Source organism: Camarhynchus parvulus, chromosome 1A (genome assembly GCF_901933205.1).
Source record: "Camarhynchus parvulus chromosome 1A, STF_HiC, whole genome shotgun sequence".
Classification (NCBI taxonomy): Eukaryota; Metazoa; Chordata; class Aves; order Passeriformes; family Thraupidae; genus Camarhynchus; species Camarhynchus parvulus.
The window spans coordinates 3,798,811-3,819,738 of record NC_044586.1 but is presented as its reverse complement, the minus strand read 5'-3'; positions in this window follow the sequence as shown (position 1 = coordinate 3,819,738).

Genomic DNA, 20,928 nt, shown 5'->3' with positions numbered 1-20,928 from the left:
CAAGATCAGTTTTAATGTCAGCTTTTGTGCAAAGGAATTTTACCTTTCCTGAGGCTGGTGTCCTTCAAGCAGCCAGAATCTGAATGTCCTTGAACCCCTTGAATGTGGTTTTATATTTTCAATCTTTAGGTAACACAGGCTTGCTACTATTCCTGTTTTTTAGGCTTCCCTAATGGCTATAATGTTCTTTCCTTCCTTTCTGTTTTCCACAGTGTTTTTCCTCTTATTTTTGGTGACTTTCAGATTTCTTGTGGCATTAGCAAATAGTTTGTGCCAATGTATTTTCTGACCTTGCAGATGAGGTGGAAAACCTTGTGTGCAAAAGCCTAATGTTTAAGAGAACATAATACAAAATGATGTGCATCAAAGCTAAGTCCAAGTGAATTGAAAGAATGCAAAAGCTGCAGAAGTAAAGGCCTCCAAACAGACCTGCTGCATTCACTTGGCTTCTGGTTTTGAAATGAGCTGAAACCAGATACTGCAGATTGAGAATGTGTTTCTAGAGAAATCTTTTCTGAAATGTGGGCACCAGAGCTACTCTTTGTGTGAAAGTGTAGGGGAAAACCTTTCTTTACCACTTTCCTTGAAGCTGTCTAGCAGAATGGGTCTATTTGAATGTGTTAATTAATATATCCTGCTGTACTTCTATTGTTCCCTACTAAAGTTTTTTTCAGAAGTCTTGGTGTTCTGAAGGGTAGCAACTTAATATTGAGTTTGTCAGTTTTAATCTTGGGCTGGGAATCCCTTAGGTGTGTCCTCTAAGAGATTCCTAATTGTAAACCTCTGGATTTAGGTGTGGCTAAATCAATTATTGAAATTTAAACCTGGTGATATCAAATTAAAACCTTGCTCGTTTTTCCAGTTCTCCTTTCTTTGCTAAAAAACAAAGACAAGAAAGGACTGCAAAGAGGATTAACATCTCTTTTGTTTGCTGATATTATGACAAGATGACAACTTTCCACATTATTACATGGTTTTCTGGAAGTCTGGATTGTCTATATGGATAAGCAAGACTATTTTCTGCTTCTGAAAGAAAGGTAATAATTTTTTCCAACTGCCTTTCATTTTTCCAGTGAAATCTTCTCAGAAGTAGCCTAAAATAAAAGTATTAAATGAAGTAATAAGATTGATGTAGATTGCTGTTTCTTTCATGTAGGATTAACCTTCCTATAACTTTAACTATATTAAAATTTTCAGTAATATCAAAATGATAACAGAATGCATAGATGGTTATCTTTTCCTATCTTTGGCCTTTTGTATTTTAATCCCATTCACACTGCTTCTATTAAAAAACCCCTTGTGCAGGCACATTTAAATTCTCTGTTCCTTCCACCTGTTTTGTGGACCCTATTATTTGATCCATAACTTCTTGCTGCAGTACATGAAAGGCACAATTATCCTGCTTAACTTCCTTATCAAGAACTCTTATTTAGAGTCAGCATGGTGCTAAATCTTTGCCTGAGAATCTTTGTGCCAGGAAGGAGTTTCTCCTTAAAGGAACATTGAACTTTGCACATTGTAATTTTTTTTTTCGAAATGGAAGGGTGGAAAAAGTCCTTTAACTTGGTCAAAACCAATAGTCAGATTATTTTTCTTCCTAAGAGTTTGGGAAGAGGATTTGGCTTACTTTGAGTATGATGGACATGGGCTTGGAAGGTTTTACCCAGTGAGTAAAATGCCTTAGCTGCAAACACATCAGTCCCACATCCCAAATTCTCCTGAGCTTAATGTTTGTACAAGCTCACCTGCAGCAGGATTTTCTCCCAGGCATACTGATATGCATGTCATAGTTTCAATTTTTTTAAAGAGATGGAATTGTTTAACTGCTTGTGCTCTGTTTGTTTATACAAGCAGTTTTCAGATTGCCAACATTGCCCAGAGTGTGAGTTGAGTTTTCTTTTGCTATAAACCAATAAAAAGGCAGATAAATTTTGCACAGCTTTGCCTTTTCCCATTTATTATAAGTAAAGAAGATTTAAAGGCTGTTTATATTGTGCTGCTCAGCAAGCTGGTTTTGGCAGTAGTTTTACACACAGTGAGCACCACAAATCGTGGCTGCTTTATCCAACTCCACTCTGCTGTGAGGTTTTGCTGGCTTAAGGCTGCCACACTTGCATGATGAGTTGAACTTAAGATGCCAAAAATGTCAGGACCTACATAGGTGGACATAAATCTAGGGACTGAGTCGTGTTTTATGTTCAAGGTAACTAAATCTAAAACCTGCAAGGCAAACCTCACAACTTTTACATTTTCACCTGCTGAAGAGGAAATGTTTCTGCCATCATAGTCTCTCTTACCTCCAAAATACCATTGGCCAAACAATTTTTTTTGTGATTCTCCTGGATGTTTTGAGAAAAGAAAGGATTTGGGTTTTTTTTTCCTGTCTAAAACCAGGTAGATGGTTTCTTGCTTGCCAGGCTGGAACAGAAATAATTTGCACTCATGACTTGAAGTAAGCAGCCTGGACGTGGTATAAAGTTTTCAGTAGAATTTTTCTATGTCCAGCAGCAATAGTGTCAGGCCTGCAGCTCTTATTTTATTGTATTTTAAGAGTGTTGTAATCACACTCATGAATCTCCCTCTCTCCAGAGTACAGATGGCTAACATTTATTCGAAGAATTATGACAAAGGAAGAGTTAGATGACTTTTGTTCTTGAAAAGAGAAGCTATTAAATTATATCAGTCTATTTAATCAATAATATAATTTTATTTTCTGAAACTAATGAAATCCTAATGGGGAAATGAGTGTTTATCCCCAAATGTATTTTATGTTCAATCTCATTGGGTAGCATGATTTTACCAAGAAAGGCCTTCCAAAGGCCAAATCTTCATTATTTTGCTTCCATTGTATTCCAAATAAGCACTAAAGCATTTCTTCCATATACCTTTTTCCCATCCAAGATCATTCCTAATAAAATCTGATCTTGATTTTGTACATTCTAGAGCAACTTGCTTTTAAACAGTGTCTTCAATGAAGTTTTCAAGGCCTTTTAATTGCTAGAGCAGGAATGTGAGTTTCATTATACTCCTATGTTAGAAAATATTACTTGATCATCTCTGTAGCTGGGGAACAAATGTAACAAAAATGGTGAAGTGTTGTGATGGTCACTGCTTGATCATTTGGGCTGTCTAGCAGAATTTGGAGCCCAGATTTAGGTGTGCAGCCTACCACAAATCAGAAGTGGGCATTTTAGCTTCCTACAAACATAGGGATTAATTTTAACAATAGATCATTAGCTATTTAGTACTAGAAATTGGATAGGGGTCGTTGTGCTCATGGATATTTGGAAGATTAGGTGCTTTTTTCTCCCTGACTTGTGACTTTGGTTGTTCTTTAATTTTAGTCACTGATGGAATTGAATAGCTTCATTGAAAAGAATGAAGACAAATTGCTTCTACATGAGGGATAGAGAAGTGATTTTTTCTTTTCTGTCTTGAATTAGATCTGAGGAAAATGATTGAAATCCTGCCTTGTGTGGGTGGTTCTCTCAGACTTCTGCTGTCACTATTTTGGGTTAATTATTTAGTGAAACTACATCACAACCCTCCTGTGCACCAAGTGAGCTCTCTAAACACTGGGTGAAAGTCATGCTCATTCTCTTCTTTATGTCAGCAAATAACTAAGAGGAAAAATGTTTAAAGAGGGAGAATTCAGGAAGAATTCAGGATTTGCATGGGGAAAGAGGAATAACATTATCTTCTGCCTCTTTCTCAAACAAAGTTCAATGTTTTGTGTGCTCTGAAAAGACCAGCAGGGTCCTGGAATATAAGAAAACCTGTTTTCTATAAACTGGTGTGTCTTGGACTCCTGATGGACACAGAGCTTTTGGAAGAACAAAGAAACTGAGGCTGGAGGACTCGGTTTCTACAGGACCAGCTGAGGAAAGCTTCTGAAGAGCTGTCCATTAGAGTAGAACTTTTGGGGAGGCAGACACAGTCAAAAGTGACTCCCCCAAGGTGCAGTTTTGCTGATCAGTATCATCCAATGACCATGTAGGAAGAGGAGCCAGGGTAACCCTGAATGCCCTAAGAGAATACTGCAATGAGGTGGAGCCTTTCCTTGGAGAGCTTTAAGACCTGTCTCTTCAAAATAGGCCAAAAAAAAAAAAAAAAAAATTGTTTTATTAGCAATGTCCACAGAGAATATCCCTTTACACAGCCACAGTTGTGCTGGATTTGAGCCCAAGGAGCCAGACTTGCCCCAGCAGCCCTGGTCTGTCTTGAGGTGGCACTGCAGAGTGGGTTTGCAGCCCCTGGGAATCCCTCAAGGGCAGATTTCTCCTGGGGAAGTTTGTGATTTCTGCATGACTTCAGATCCTCAGTTTTCCTTACAATCAGTCTGGAGATGTGGTCAATTTGCAAACTGCCTTCAGCCACAGCATGAAATGACATTTTCTTGAAATTATTCTTAAGCAAGTCTGTTTAGTTAAAAATTACAGTGGGTAGTGTTTTGCAGGTATGATGAAGACAGAAAAAAAACCCCAAACCAGCAGAAACTCAGCAGTAATGGCAGTGAAAAATCTGTCCAATATCACAACAAGGTAAGCAATAAGTCACTGTATCAATTTACTTGATTAGGGCTGTCAACAGAATGCATCTTTATTGATTCATTTCTGTGGGGCTGATAGATCATCTTGGACTGGCATTAAAATGGGATTTAACATCCTGGGATTCCAGGGGCTCAAGACCAAGAGTTACAGAGACAAGTTGGAGAAGCTGCTGTAGCTGAATGGCCCCAAGGGGACAGAGATCAGATCATCTTTGTAAGATGAAGACCTAGAATTGCTTCCACAAGGAGTGTTAGAGAAATAGCAGGTTTTACTTGCACAGTGTTTGATGGATTCCCTTCCCCAAGGTGACTGAATCCTGTTAGCAAAGTCCCTTCACTTTCTCAGGGGAGGGAGGAGAGAAGGTTTTTTTTTCTTTGTTACAATCCTTGCTTTGCCAAAACAACTCGAAATATGACAAAAGGATTCATTCAAACCCACTAGGATTGAGATTGCTGGCGATGGTTAAGGACCACTTTAGTGCTGGGCCATCTCAGTGGCTGATTATGCTGAGCTCAGAGGTGACACCCTCTAACAATTTATTCCTGTTCAAGCTTTAGCTGCCCTCACTGCGTGCTGTAGCTGACAACTTTCCATCAGGGAATAGTGAAGGAGAGGTGAGTTTTTGTGGAGTGCTGCAGGAACAGGGCCCTGTGGCTGCTGCTGTTCCTCTGGTGGGTCAGCCAACACCTGCTGCCTCTTCCCTCTCTCCCCCCAGTTTTGCCTTGGGAGATGAACAGCACAATTTCTCCTTGGTATCTGGGGAAACAGAGTTGTGGATGGTTCTGCCTGTTTGCTAATTTGTGACATTTGCAGTGCTGAAGAGCTGTACTCTGGGGCACATATTGACATTTAATTAGGAAAATTACTCTGTGTTGGCTAGATCTAAATGTCAGTTTATTAAGGCAATATATTGGTAATTTATCATGTAATGTATGTTCTGCACTAGATTAAAAAAGGATTGAAAATAATAGTAACTAAAAAATCCCATTCCAAAAATGTGTGAGCTACCATATGGCTGGCTACTGTAGCATAACAGAGTAACAAGAACAGTTAATTATGTCAAGCAAGAATGTGTTAAAAAATCCATTTAAATAATCATGGATCACCTGGTACCCATCAGTATCTGCTTGGAGATACTTTGTATGGATTTCCTCTCCTTAGGGCTGATTTTGCACAGGATCCCAACCCAAAATTGCCTCAGCTTTAACAAAATAAGCCTTTCTAAGGGTTAAATAAAGCCTGGCAAACTCCTCTGGCTATCTGCTACACACCCAGCTGAGCTCATCAGTTTATCACATGCCCAAGGCCTTTTCACTAAATAAGGACAAATTTCTCCAATGCATTTGGGGCTGGTTTCACTGGGAGCCCTCTGCAGCCACGGGCTGTGCAATGGACACTGAGATGTTGGAGCTGGACACCTCCACTGGCCCACAAACCAAGCAGCAGTCCCTGATGGGACAGGAGCATGGTGGATCCTATCCCAAAAATAATTCACCGAGCGTCTCTTTGTAGATTTGCAATTCCTGCTGTTACACAGGGCCCGACTCTGCAAATCCTTCCAGCCTGAGCCATTTCCTTCAGCTTCTCCCCAGCATCATCAGCTCCACCCGGCCTCGGCGGGGGCAGGAAGATTTTAAAGATTCCTGCCCGAGCAGCAAAAATTTTAAAACAAAACGAGGAAGAATTCAGCTACGGGATCATCGTCGGGGTGTCCCGGGATGCTCCTCCGGATTGTCCCACCGGAGTGCCCTATGATGCTCCTCCAGAGGGTCCCGGTGCTGCTCCGCGGTGTGTCCCAGCACCTCCCTGCTCCCTGGGGTGTCCCCGGAGTGTCCGGGATGCCCGCAGGGATGTCCCGGTGCTCCCGAATGTCCCGGGATGTTCCCTGGATTGCCCCGGTGCTCCCGAATGTCCCGGGATGCCCCGGTGCTCCCGAATATCCCGGGATTATTCTCTGGGACGCCCCGGTGCTCCCGAATATCCCGGGATGACCCGGTGCTCCCGAATGTCCCGGGATGCCCCGGTGCTCCCGAATATCCCGGGATATTCCCTGGGATGCCCCGGTGCTCCCGAATGTCCCGGGATATTCCCTGGGATGCCCCGGCTCCCGCCGGTCCCGCGGCTGGCGCCTCCTCGGCCGTTTGCCGCCGTGGCCGCGCATTCGCTTCCGCAGGTTCGTTACTGGGGCTGTCGCTCAACTGCTCCGCTTCTCCCATATATGCCCCTCAAAAAAGCCCCAAATCCCACCATTTAAATTACTGGAGCCTGGTTTCGACTTTTGCCGGTGCTGTTCAATTTTTTACATCTTAAAACCGGTGAATAAGCCGGGCGGGAAACACGGGCTGTGTTGAATCTGCTGCGCGGGAATCGCCACCGCGGGCTCAATAATGAGCAGTGTTGTCCCCTGAGGGGAGATGGATCACTTGTGGGATGAGTCTCTAAGCAAAGTGCCTGACGTTACCCCGCAGCTACCACACAGCAGCCAGGTGTTGTGGGAAAGAGGGATTTTATCAGTGCCATGTACCATGAAGGAGTATTTACTGTGCAGGAAGCTCTTAGTGAGCTACACAAGCGAGGTGAGGAGCGCAGTGTCTGGGCAAACTCGCCCAGAGTCCTCAAGCTCTTGCTCAACATCCTTCACCATGAAGGATGACAGTATTCCTGTCACTGGAGCGGGACCACAGCGAGGAGGATAGTGTCGGGTCGCTCACAGTTAGCAATTGCGCATGCGTGGCATAGGTCACTAGGTCAGCGTGGAGAGACTGGATGGCGGCCGGGCGCGTGCCGGTCGCGTGCAGCACGTGCGGTCGCGTGCCACGTGCGGTCGCGCGGTGGCAGTCGTGCCGGTCGCGTGCGGTCGCGGCTGCACGTGCGCTTCGCGTGCCCGGGCAGCGTCGCTGCGTGGCAGTCGCGTCCGCGCGTGCGGTCGCGTGCGGGTCGCGTGCGGCTGCGTGCGGCGTGCGGTCGCGTCGTCGCGTGGCGGTCGCGTGCGGTCGCGTGCCAGTCGCGTGCGGCGCGCGTGGCAGTCGCGTGCCGGTCGCGTGCGCACGCGCGTGCCGGTCGCGTGTCGCGACGTGTGCCGGTCGCGTGCCGCACGTGCGGGCGGCCGGCGCGTGCCGGGCGCGTGGCAGTCGCGTGGCGGTCGCGTGGCAGTCGCGTTTCGGGGGCGGCGGGCGGGCCGGCGAGGCAGCGACGGACGCGGACGGAACCTCGGCCACCACCCAAGCGTCGGCGCCGTGTCGGCGGGGGCGAGGGGATCTTGAGGGCCGGAGGAGCGGCCGCACTCGCGGGTAGCGGGGGGGGAAGCGGCGGGGCTGCGGTGATGCTGCTGGGCGGGCTCGTAGAGGCGGAATTGAGGGGCGGGGCCGCCAGCATGGCCAAACCAGGGCCGGGAACCGCGGTAGCCGGCAATGCAGGGACCAACGGCATGGCAAAGGCGGGGATGGCGGCAGCGGTGGGAGGGGCCACGAGGTCCGCTGCCCATTAGCTGCTCTGTGTCTGACAGGAGTTCAAATGCCCCAGGTTTGTGTTGCTCCTGGCCAGAGGGCAGTGAGGAGAAGGGGAGAAGGCTGTGCTGCAGGGCAGCTGCATCCAGGCAGAGCCAATTTGGGGAGCAGCCTTGTCTAACAGCATTTCATTTTGCAGTTTACTACATTACAGTTCATTTTGCACTTCTGCTAGAACTGCATGTCAACAGGTTTCAAATATCCTCCAAAGTCCCAGCAGCCTGCTTGAAAGTGCTGTGTCTTTATCAGACCATTGATGGTCCTTCTGAAATGTGAGTCTCACTGGCTGCATCCAAACCTTGTGCTTGAAGAGCATTTCTAATTAAAGCAGTTTGGGCCTTTGGGGAAGAAGGGGCTGCAAAGCTTTTCCTAAAGCATTTTCTACTCCAATTTCATTGTGAGGAAATACACCTGAAGGGTGATGCAGGGATTAGGATTGAGACAAAGATGAGTTTGGTGGGTCAATTTTACTTGGAGAGATTGAAAAACACAGGAAGCCCAAGTGATGATCCCAGAGGGTATCCCAGTCTGGGTCCTGTGAGCTGTTCAGGAGCTGTGAGATGCTTGTCTTCATTCAGTGTGGGATTTAGGGTGTGCTGAGTTCAAAGGAAACCCCTCTTGGGTGCTTTTGTGAATCAGAGCTACCCTGCCTACTTTTATTCTTACCAATTTAATTGACAAGTTTCTTCATAAATGTTGTCCCAGCATTTGGCTTTCTGACATCCACCCATTCAAACGGGCAATGCAATGACTGAGTGAAACAGTTGCATAAATTTATGTCTTGTAGGGGATTCGGTGCAAGCGAGGCATTTCAAAAACTGGCAGTGCTAAAACATGGATGGCTGTTGGCAACCCTCTGAGTCCAGCTCACAGAGAGCCAGTCCTGTCACCCATTGTCAAAAACATACCCTTGGTTTCAGCATTCATCACCATTTGTCTCTTGTAATTGCATTTTTCTGAGGACTAGAAATTAAATTTCTCTGCCTGTCCTGAGAAGTCCTGATCCCCAGGAGAACACTGCTTTTAACCTTCCTCTATGGAGAAACACTTTGGGACGAGTTGGAATCTACGAGTGTGTGAAATACATAGTGGTGTAGTTTATCACAGGAGAGTTTTGGTTTTTTAGTACAGAGGTAGGAGACAAGATGGAGAATTTTGGGCATTGTTTGGTCTCCTTTACCCAATCCAAATCTGGCCATTTGAATCAAGAAATCCAGTTGCATTGCACAAGGGCTAAATTTTGCCTTGCTCTGTAAACTTGGCTTGCTGCTTATGGCTGGGATGCAATGTGCACAGAGTATGCATTAAGGCACAGTATTCCATTTTAATCCCTAGGTAGCACAACCTGTGCAAGAATGATACTGTTGATGACAAATAATGCCAGGCAGAGGAATTTTCTGGGTCTATGAGAAGACTTAATGAAAACTAAACCAAGAAAATACTGTGAGGAGAGCAGGTGAAGGTGTCAGCCTTTTATACATCATTTCAGCAGGGCTGTCAGGGAAGAGCTGCCCTTTCTCCCAAGTGTCCCCTTCCAAAGTTTTACACTCTGTGCTCTCCTCCCTGAACACCTGGCTGTGTCACGATGTGGCGTTCACATTCTCTGAACAGAGAGAGAATTCTCTCAGGGTTTTTTTCCTGGAGAAGCACAGAGAGAAGAAGAGAAAACAATTCTTATCTCTACTTGCTGCTCCTGTTGTTTTTGCACATGTGGAATGTGTTAGGAAGATTGTGTACCTGAAGTGATTTGGCAATTGGATTCTGGTGAGGATTGTTTTGTTTCCTTGGCCAGTCACTCAAAGCTGGCTGTTGGGAGACAGTCACCAGTTTTCTTTTGTGTGTAATTTAGTTTAGTTTAGTATAGTATAGTATCATTTAATATAGGACTATAATATAGTATACTAGTATATTATTTAATATAGTATAGTATAGGACTATACTCTGAAAGTTGAGGGGACTGATCAAACTACTTGGTAAATACCTTGCAAAATTTGAAATATACCTACACATAGATAGGAAAGGTTGCTTCATTATAAACTGAGTACTGCATTTGTAAATCAAACAAGATTTCTCAGAGCTTGGATCTGGAGGAGTCTGTTTTACTAATGTAATATAGTATAGTTTGATAAGGCATTTGTTCAGCATTCTGAATCAGTGGAGTCAGATGCCAATCATTCCTCATGTTGAGGGCTCCCTGTTTTTATATCAGGACTGAGCTCAGCCTTGAAAGCAGCTGGCTTCCAAAGCAGACAAATCAGCCCATGCTGGCTCATGCCTCCCTGGAGAAGGTGAGGTGGAGGTACATCAGCAAAAACCAGCCTGCAGCATCAATTCTGCACATCCTGAGCACCACAGAGCTTCATGGCACAGGAAGAATCAATTTGTGGGTCCTGATTTGTAAGCCAAGAACTCTGCTTCCCAGAAATACTCTGCAATCACCACAGGGATGAAACAAATAAGATTACTTTGCTGTAACCACAGCATAGACCGTTAGGTTTTGTGCTGTAGAAAAGAATTTAGTCCTGAGGTCTTTGGAAGAGGAAAGGGGGAATTAAATGTTATATGTTGTGTTGTTTCGTATTATTTTTGTTTTAAGGCAAATTGTGGTCATTATAATAATTTAAATGGATATTCTGCATAACCCAAAGCAAAGAATTCAGCCACTAATAGCTGCATCCAACTTGTAGCTTCTGGTTGGGTTATATTTTAGAAAGACATCCAGAAAGAGGGGTGGGTTTTTAGAAAAGGCTTCCCATCTGAAAGTTGAGGGGACAGCATATGCTAGGGGAGGAGAGATCAAACTACTTGGTACTTACCTTGCAATCTTTGAAATATACTTACACGTAGATAGGAAATGTTGTTTCATTATCAACTGAGTACTGCATTTATAAATCAAACAAGAGCTTGGATCTGGGGGAGTGTTTTACAGAGATGACTTTCAGGAGGAGGGTACCCATGTGATGCTCTGATGGGGAAAGAACACATCCTCTAAGCCATAGCAGAAATTCTGTTGTTCTGCCTAGATTCTTCTCTTCTCTTCTCTTCTCTTCTCTTCTCTTCTCTTCTCTTCTCTTCTCTTCTCTTCTCTTCTCTTCTCTTCTCTTCTCTTCTCTTCTCTTCTCTTCTCTTCTCTTCTCTTCTCTTCTCTTCTCTTCTCTTCTCTTCTCTTCTCTTCTCTTCTCTTCTCAACAGATATAAAGAGTATGTACCTCCCACCTTCTTTTGCTCTCTCCCAGAAATTACTATATACCTAAACACTTTGAGTGAAAAAAATGCTAAAGATGTAGGTATTTTGATGCAACTGCTCTTGAATGCTGTCTAACACAAAATAGTGTGATAAACTACTTTTTACAGGAGCTGGTGCTGTAATAAACAGTCCCAATTTGGTCGGATTAGCTGCAAGTATTCAGTGATCACCAGAAACTAGATTAAAACTCAGGATTTATTTTTAATTTGGGAGAATAAGTTTTTCTAGCTAATTGGGAAACTTATGTAGGTGACACGTTTTTCTGTCTGTTCTAGAACAAGAGGTGCTAAATTAGTTATACTTGGCTAAAAATGAAGAAAAATCAAAAGGTAAGATCTTAGCAGTTTTTAAGGAAATCATTAAAATAATGTGTGAGCCAGCAACAGTCCAGTTTGGGACAAAAAAAAAAAAAAAAAAGAGAAATAACTTGGTCCCCAGCAGTAAGTTTTACAGATAATTCCCTCACAGCATCTATTTTCACGTTCAGGAAAAGACCAGAGCTTTCATGTATTTAGGGAGCAGAGACATCAAAGAGCATTAGGGCCATAGTTCAGGTAAATCAGCATAACTGTTATCTCTCCTTCAGAGGCTCTGCTTGCAAACAGCTCACAGGAGCAGCTTTCTACACCTTCCCAGCATCAGAATCCCATTAATCCCTTGTTTAATGGAGCCTACGTGGATTGCAGTTGAACATTTCCAGAAGTGTTTGAATTTATGATCCAAGGAACTCCATGCAGCAGGAATTTAGAATTTCTGTCACCTGCAGTAAGTACCTTTCTAAGGGTTCAGTCATTGCCCAGAGTCAGTGGCATCCTTGCCATTGACTGTGTTTGAAGCTTGAGTGAGCCTTAATGTTTTGGGCTGCTGAGTTAAAGGAAGCACAGGGGGAGAACTGGGAATCATCTCCTGCATCTCCAGGTGGACAGAACAATGCCATTGTCACTCTGACTGTGCCAAGCCAACAGCTTTGAAGTGACTGCTTTGCAGAAAACCTTCCTTTCATTCTTCTTCATCTCATTTTAGAGTATAAATTAGTGCATGGACCATAAAATGGAATTGTGCCAGGAGTTAGTAGTTTGCCGTGATTCAGTTACTGGAAAGAAAAAATTGGAATGAGCTTGCCTTTTTGTTGTTCTTGTTAGGATTTGGTTTTAAGTCTCCCATTAGAGGTTTTAAAATTTTCGTCTAAATGACTCAAATGCTGTTTTATAACATTTAACTCACAGCATGAATGATTCTTAATCCAGCAGGATGGCTGCTCTTAGCTGCTCTCCCCCTCCTTGTCATGGCACAGGGCTTAAAGTCCTAATGCCAATTCCTTTATTTGCAACAGTGGTCAAATTGCAGCTTGTCCCTTGAAGGCATTCTGCAAAATTTATTATTCTCTTAATACTTTAGCTCACATGATGTAAATGCCCTGGGAAATCTAATGTATTGATTCAGCATTCTGCTGAGCAGCAAATTTCTGTCTCCTAGAAATTTCTGTTAGTGGGCATATATTGAAAGAAATTTTTATTCCTGTTTACACTATTGCCAGCACAGGAATTGTCAGTGAAATAGAGACAAACAACTTCTTTACAGTGTTTTCTGCCTAGGCATCATCATGAGAGTCCCAGGGCATGGGGATGTGTGTACTGTTAAATAAGAGAGAGTTCTTGCTGCAAACCTTTGATTTCTAACACTCCTTTTTTACTCCCTCTCCCTCTTACTGTGACGCAATAAGTTGGGTGGGAGGAAATCAGAAAGTACCTCTTTGTCTTGAGTCAATCCATGACTCTGCTCTATTTAGCAGTTTATTTATAGCTGATGCCCCAAGAATTGACTCTGGTTCTCCAAAATTGGCTCCAGGTAAGAATTCAGATGGATTTAAATTCCCTGCTGGCTGTTACAGCCTCCCTAAAGAAGGAACCACACAAAACAATAAAAAGAGATTTCTGTCTCTGTTAAAGCAAGACTGCCTGCAAACAAGTTGGCACCTCCTGTGAAATTATGAATTTATTAATCCTGTGGAATCCATATCAAAAATGTGTTCTGAGGTATTAAGAAATCCAGCTGACCATATTTCATTTTTGCTTTTTGACTGAGGACATAAATAATGGGTTATGATACCCAAAGTCAGTTTACAAGCAGCCAGAGTTGTAGAACAGTGTTAAATTTAAAATCTAACCTTATATCTCCAGAATGTTTTTAGAGTAGGTTTTACTGAAGAAAACTCTAATGGACCTATAAAACTGTGTTTTGCAAGCTTAGTGTATTGCCTGTAATCCTAAGGTCACATTAACTCATAATCTTCTAATATTCAAATGCCATTTTCTTTAAATAGGTGACCTTGCATTCATGAAGAAATATGCTTTGAAGTGAGTTTTTTTCTGACCTGCTTCCCAGCAAGGTGCAGCCTATCTCATTGCTCAGCACTATTGTTTTCTCCCTGTTAACTTATGCAAAGAGAATGTAGTGTATGCACAGTGGCTCAGCTTCTTTAGAATGCCAGATAATGTAATATGCTTTTATTTTGAGGATAGATGATTTATTTGTGTTGAGAAGCAAGCCTAGGGAGGCTCAGAAGCTGGCCAAGTTGTGGCTCATGAGCTCTGGCCAAACTGTGGAGTGCAGGCTGTGGCCAAGGGCCAACCTACAGTAGATGGACTCTGGAAATGGATCTTGAGATTGGGAGGTGGGCAGTGATATTTTAATTCAGCAAACAGGATCTTCTCATTCACTGCCTAATACTCTCTTTCATGGTGTGAGGGTTCTGGGAAGATCCTTCCCTGGGAAATGAGGGGCTCCACAAGCTCATTTTGTTCTTGGTGCACTCTGGTAACCCCCATGCAGCCTGGCTTGTGCGTCCTGAGCAGTAAACTGAGGCACAGTCCTGGAGCCCTTCTCCTTGCAGGCTTTCCATGGAAATCAGAAGTTTTTGCTTGTTGTCAGTTTGGTGTCATGGAATGTGACAGAACAAACAGCAGTTTATGGATACCATGTAAATTGTGTCATACAAAGTGACCAGTAACCAGGTGGTTCACTGCAGATACAGTTTTAGTCTTGGTGTTTGTTTATTAGTTTTGTCCAGCTGAGGTGGCAGGATTATACTGACAGCGACCAACACAGGCTGCAGACTCGCTGGGGAACAGGAGGGAGGGACAAAAAGAGGATGCATTTTCTGTTTAGAGTTCCTCAGCCACACTGTGAGCAAAATACACAATTCCACCTGGAGATTTGCTGTTTCCTGCTCCTCATCTCACAGAAGATGGGGCAATGAGGATTTTGGTTTTTTTATTCTGTTGACTGTTTCCTCTGTAGGTTCAGCTCTCTCCTCTTGGTATGCTGTTCTGTGTCACTGTCATATTTTCTGAAAATCCTCTTTGCCCAAGATTCTTCTCCTGGGAAGCTGAAAAGCCTCAGAGAAAAAGGAAAACAATAATTATCTCATTTGCTTCTTGTGTGTTTTGCTGCTTTGGAATGTGTTTGGAGATTGATTACCAACTGGTGATTGTTTCATTGGTTTCTGCTGTGAATTGTTTTGACTCAGTGGCCAATTTGGGGCCAAGCTGTGTTGGACACTGAGGAGTCATGAGTTTTCATTATTATCTTTCTAGCCTTCTGTCTGTATCCTTTCTGTATTCTTTAGTATAGTTTAGTTAGTATAGTTTAGTTTAGTATTCTTTGATATAATATAGATCACAAAATACTAAATTAGCCTTCTAAGAACATGGAGTCAGAGTCATCATTCCTTCCAAGGACGGGGGTCCCAGATACAAGAGTCCTGCAAATCTCTAGGGGAGGGAGGAGTGAGGTTGTTGTAGATCAGGAACGGCTGACAGAAGCCCATGGTGTGCTGCTGGACAAACAACTCCCCTGGGCCTCCCCAAACACTCATGGATCTGTAGTGGGATAGAATATAAGGAAATAAAGATGGTGTAGAAAGTAATCTTACCCCTAAGGAGTTGCAGCTGGGCCAATTATCAAAGATTAGGAGCAGGCCTGACTTTAACAGGCCACAGCTGTAACCAATGAGAAGAAGATGCTATAAAAGAGTGGGGTGGCTGGGTGAGAAGGGAGCTGAAGTCGGTTGGATACTTTGTGAAGAAGAAAGAGTCAGTGCTCTGAGGAGCTGCCCACGAGAAACGCCAAGGTATGAAACTTTTGTGATAAGGAGACAGCAGTATGGAACCCCTGCAATAAGATGGCAACATGGATCTCCTGGCTCTTCCGCCACTTCTGGGATCTTCCTCCAGATGGCACCTTCACCTTCCTATTTCTGGGCTCTTTTATTCTCTCCAAGACCATGGTGCCTCTGTGGGAACTCTTCTCTTTGGCCTCTTTTCTGAAACCATAAATGCCTGACTGTTCCAATTCAAAACAGCGTGTGTGGAGAAGCACACTGTGTTGTCAGCACCCTAATTGGTGGTTCTGTTCATGTCCCTTTCTTTAAAAGGATTTGGGATGTGTCACTTTTGTTTAGTCCTGGTAATCTACAAGAGCCTGCACTTGTTGCAGCCAGGTTGCAGTATCAGGTTTCTGTCACAGAGTTCAGAAATTCAGTTTTGGACATTCCCCCATCTACTCCAACTCAACTATCTGCTGCTTGTTAGCATTTATAATTTCGGCTCTTTTTTTAACCAGTGGCAGTTATTCACTTAGTCTTGTATCCAACCAAAGTGGTTATGGGTGCAAAGTTAGTGAGGTGAATGTGGAGAAGGATGGGCAGAGCAGATTCTTCATTAATGTCATCCCCAGATGGACATGTGGGGACTGCAGCAAACTGTGCCATGCCAGGAAAGAGCCTCGGAGACCTTCCTGCCCTTCCTCCAGACCAGGACTGGTGTGTCCTTGCATCAGTACGTTTTAGAGAGATGCTAGTAAATGAAAGAAGCCAAATAGTATTCAGAGCCAGTTTTTTTTTTTTCTTTCCACCCTTTGGATTTCTCTGATCTTCTCCTTGATTATAGAAGCCTCATATTTTTAAAACTGATTTTCTCTGCCTCTTCCATCTGGCATCTGTGCCTGCCTGGCAGTATGTATTGTCAGGTCACTCAGGTGTTTTATTTCTGCCATGGAATAATGCATGAGTTAGACTCTGACCTGGAAAATGAATTAATTTATTTCTTCTGTGTTCTCAGTGAGGTGGTGGCTGTTTGTTTGGGTTTTTTTTGTTATTCTGTTGCTTACAGGAGTGATATTGTTGGTTGCAGGGTTTAGGCTGGGCACTGGTAGCAGCTGCAGTGGAGGAAGGAACGTTCCTGTAGGAAAAGAAGGAGCCCACAGAGTGAGCCATTTATAAAACTTTAGTTACTACTGCTGCTGTAAGCCACTGACGCATTTAGTTGCTGGAGCTGAAATTAAATGTGAGTGGCACATCTCATGAAAAGCAAAATACACCATTATCTCTTGACCATAGTGGGAATACAAACTATAGGCTTGCACAGGGTGGTGTGTTGAGAAGCAGCTTCATTTTGGGGCTAGTCTGGCACAGCTGATGCTGACTTACATGTCACTGAGGTGGCTCAGCAAAGATGACATTTTCTAAATGCCTATTACATTTGTTAGGCTAGAGAGTGCTTATTTTGCATGAAGGGCTATTTGACAGTTTTTCTACCTCTGATTTTGTAATTTGTCAGCATGACAAAGTCTCTCAGTATGTTCAAAGTCTGATCTTTCCATCTCTTATTAAAACAACTCCTCCTTCTCCCTCCTCTGTCCACGACATTATTTCTTCTGTTGCTCTCTCTGACCCTTTGCATTGCTTCAGCTAGACAAGCTATGAAAATTAACACCTGATTTCTACCACCGCTGCATCAAATGTATTCAGAATTATTTCTGTGACTTCAATGTCAGTGGTAGTAGTGAAGCTCCCACAGGGAAATTAATGAAAATGTTCCACTGTGCTCTGGGCAGATGGTGTGGGTGTATACAGGAAAAACAAATTCCTGTCCATGCTTAGCACCTGCTGTACCCAGGGGATAATAATTTATTTGCAAATAATTGGAAGGAATTAATGTTTCTCCTTATCAACAGCTTTTTAAGTTGCACTTATCTCCTCAAAAACTCCCTTCAGAAAGTTTCAGGATAAATTACAATTGCAGTTTTGCAACATTCTCCTTGAAGATGTTAGGATGACACATGATGATTTGTGGTGATTAATGTGAAGTCATTGGTATGCCACTGACCTTTAAAAGGTGGTTTAAAGCAAATTTTGGCATTTTTCAGTTCCATCAAAGTCAGGACCAGCTACTGGAACTGCAGGATGCAGTTTGAAGCACTTGGAATGCACTTTGATCTGTAGCTGCTTAAGAAATTAAGAAGATCTGAAATTCATATTGTGAGATTTCTCTGCCTTGAAAATCACCAAAATGTGATTTTCATGCCCATGTTTCTGAGATTCTCTGCTTTGATTTCAGGGATCTTTTCCAGATTGCTTAGATTCAGATGTCAAGTCTACCTGGTAGCTTCACACATCTTAGTCTGCCTAGGGGAGGCTCCTTCTGTGGCAAACCACAGGTAGAGACAAAATAATCAGAGATTCCCTGGGGCTAGCTCAGTGTTCAGAGGGCTCTTCACTTGAGGCTACAGAAGTGGTCAAACTGCAAATTTCTTAATTGGTTTTGAAGTCAGAGAACTTTGTTTTGGGAGTTTTATTCCAGAGTGCTGAATGTTTTGATTTGCACCCCTTTTTTATCTGGAGGATCTTGGGGAGAGCTGCCCTGAAGGCTGCAGTGGCTGCACAACAGAGATGATATCTCTCATATTTCTGATGGTGCAGCCTGTTTTAAATAAACTGAAACATTAGTCTTGGTTATTTTGCACATTTAATTGAATTAAGACAGCTAAGCCAAACATCTGGTTTGAAATTCTAAGGAGGAATGATAGATTTTAGCCTTTTTTTTGGAAATGGTGGCAACAGTTTGTCTGATAGTTCTGCTGATAGTAGTGAAAATTGTGGCAAGTCTCAAACTCCTGGAAATCCTAGCCAAAAACATGCTTGGTTTTCTGCGCAGGATCAAATATTTTAGCTCCTCAGCCTGGTATCACTAATAATTACATTTGAGTCTGAGAAGGCTTGTGTTATGTTTTATGCAGAAAATGCACAAAAAGTTAAAGTGGTGTGGCAATTCTGGGTTTAGTGGGTCTAGAAATGTGGAAATTGGAATTAAATGAGTGAGTGGGATAGCATGGTGTTTTTGGTGTAGTATTCCACAATTATTGAAAAGTTTGGATAAGTGATCAACCCTCAGGGGGGTACTGAGCCTCTGCTGCCACAGCAACTGTTGTGGTTGAGTGGATTCCCAGCATCCCCAGAGGGCAGCCTGGATTTTGGCCAGTTTATGTGGGTTATCTCCTGATATGAGCACATTTTATGGCATTCAAACAGCAATTCCCAGCCCATCTTATACTGAATGGCTGCTTATTTTCTGGGGACAACTGGTGACTCAGCTATGACTCTGTAAAGCTGCTTTGCACCTTCTTTACTCTCAGTTCAGAGCTCTCGCTGCAAAGTGGCAACAAGAAGCAGCAAAGAGGGCTTGAGAGGATTTTAACTCCTTGAATACTTTACTGATCCTGCAACAACAGAAGCCACCAAACACCACACTCTGTCATGGCTTTTCAGTTTTTGTTTTGTTCTTTTTGCACAAATCTTCATATTAGAGAGGATTCTTCTTTCATTCCACTGCTCTGTTGTGGAGTCTTGAATCTAGAATTTTAATTCAAAATTTATATGAAACACATTCTAAACTCCCATCCATATTCTTTCTCCAAAAGGAGTGTTGCTGTGAGCCAGAATTAAAGGTATTAATAAGCCATCAGGCCTGTCAGTGACAACACCTTCTGTGATAATTTGAAAAAAGTAGAGGATGGAGCATGATCCTGCTGAATCTGCTGCAAAGGAGCCCATGTGCAGCTGGATCTCCTGAGAGGAGAGATCCTTCTTCACCTGGGCAGCCCCAGAGCAGTGAAAGCCTGGCAGCAGTAATGAGATATGAGGCATTTCCTCCACCAGTGGTTGGCCACCAGCTTAGCATATGGTTATTTCTTCATGGAATTGCTGCTTGACCAGATAGCAATGAATTATGACCCATAATATACATATATTATTATTTTCTAGGCCTGAGTTATGTGTTCCTGCTGCCAAATCCTCAGATGCCTTCCTGATAGCACGTGTCCCCAGTAACAGTTCAGATCCCCAACCATTTTGTAGAAGAAATGTGATTTATTTCAATTTTGCACTGCTGACATTTTAAGTAACTTAAACACACATACACAGTGATTTTCTAGCCATGCCAGTTGTAAGCACCAGACTGATGGTTGGTTGATTTTGTGTTCTTGGTACCAGTGGCCAGCTCCAGTTTTTGAAATGGAGTTGTATTAAGGACTGATAAGTATTTTAGAACAGATGAGAGGATGGAACACTGATTATAAATTGAAAATATATGGAAAAGCAGTGGGAGATGGGAAAGTTTCTAAACAAAAGAGAATATAGGAATCATAGGAGTTCTCATAATTCAAGCAATCCATAATTATTTTTCCTCACTTATCAATTTGCTTTTAGAAATCTCTTGTTACACCTTTTGAGTTAATCTTTTGACTTACTTTTAAGACCCTGTTCTCAGTCTGAACTGCTTGAAATCTGTGCTCAAATCAATGAGCAGCACAAAATGTACTTTGTATTACAAGCATTCTTCTTTCTGGTTAATCATTTCAGTGTGAGAGGAGAGGGGAGCTGATGATTTGTTTTATTTTTATGCATGCAGCACCCATGAAAACACAAGATTTAACTGTTTAGGAGTCTGGTTCCATTGCAGTGGTAGAAGCACTTGGGTTATTGCTCATTAAGGAATTAACAATGAGTTTCAAGGAGAGTTAGGGCTCAGGGTAGCCAGAGGTTTCTATTTCAGGGCTTTTTTTGTCTCTGCCCCTTTCTCAGAATATATGATGCCGCATCCAGCCTAATCCTTTTCTGGGACAAAAATAACTGTGAAGATGCTGCAGGCCATGTCTGGACCATATGTAATTACATGCTGACTCAGAGAGAAAAGATTGCATTTCTCCTCCCAAGGAGTCCTCAGTTGTAGGAGCAGAAAATTAAATCTGCTCATATTCAGGCTAAAATTACAGGGGACTTTTGTTAGAAAAGCAAACTTGCCTTCTCCACAGTGGTTGGTAAAGTGAGTGGGAGCTTTGTGTGATCAGGACTGCTCTCAACCATCTGGCAGAGGGGGTGATTGATACAAAAGTATCTGAGAACAGCAACGAAGAGGAGACTGATGTGGTCTGAAAGGTGAGCCTTGGCAGGATGGGATGAAGCAGAGGGGAAAGGGAAAATAGAGACTGAATGTCAAGAAAGAGATTCCAAATGAAAATTGTGGAAATGCTCCTTGCTCGAGTGGTTTAATGACTGAGGATCCTGCTGCCTTTTTTTGTGGAGGCAGGAACTTGGTGTGTGTCTGTGAAGGTGAGTCAGGGATGGTTGGTTTGCTCAAAAGTTCATTTGGGTGTACTTGAAAAGAAATAATTGTGGGTTTTATGCAGCTTCAATCTCTTCCTTCGAAGGATGTTATACCAGAACAGCCCAGAGCCTTGGCTGCATGGGGAAGAAGTATGGCTGTAAATGCCTATGTCACATCCAATT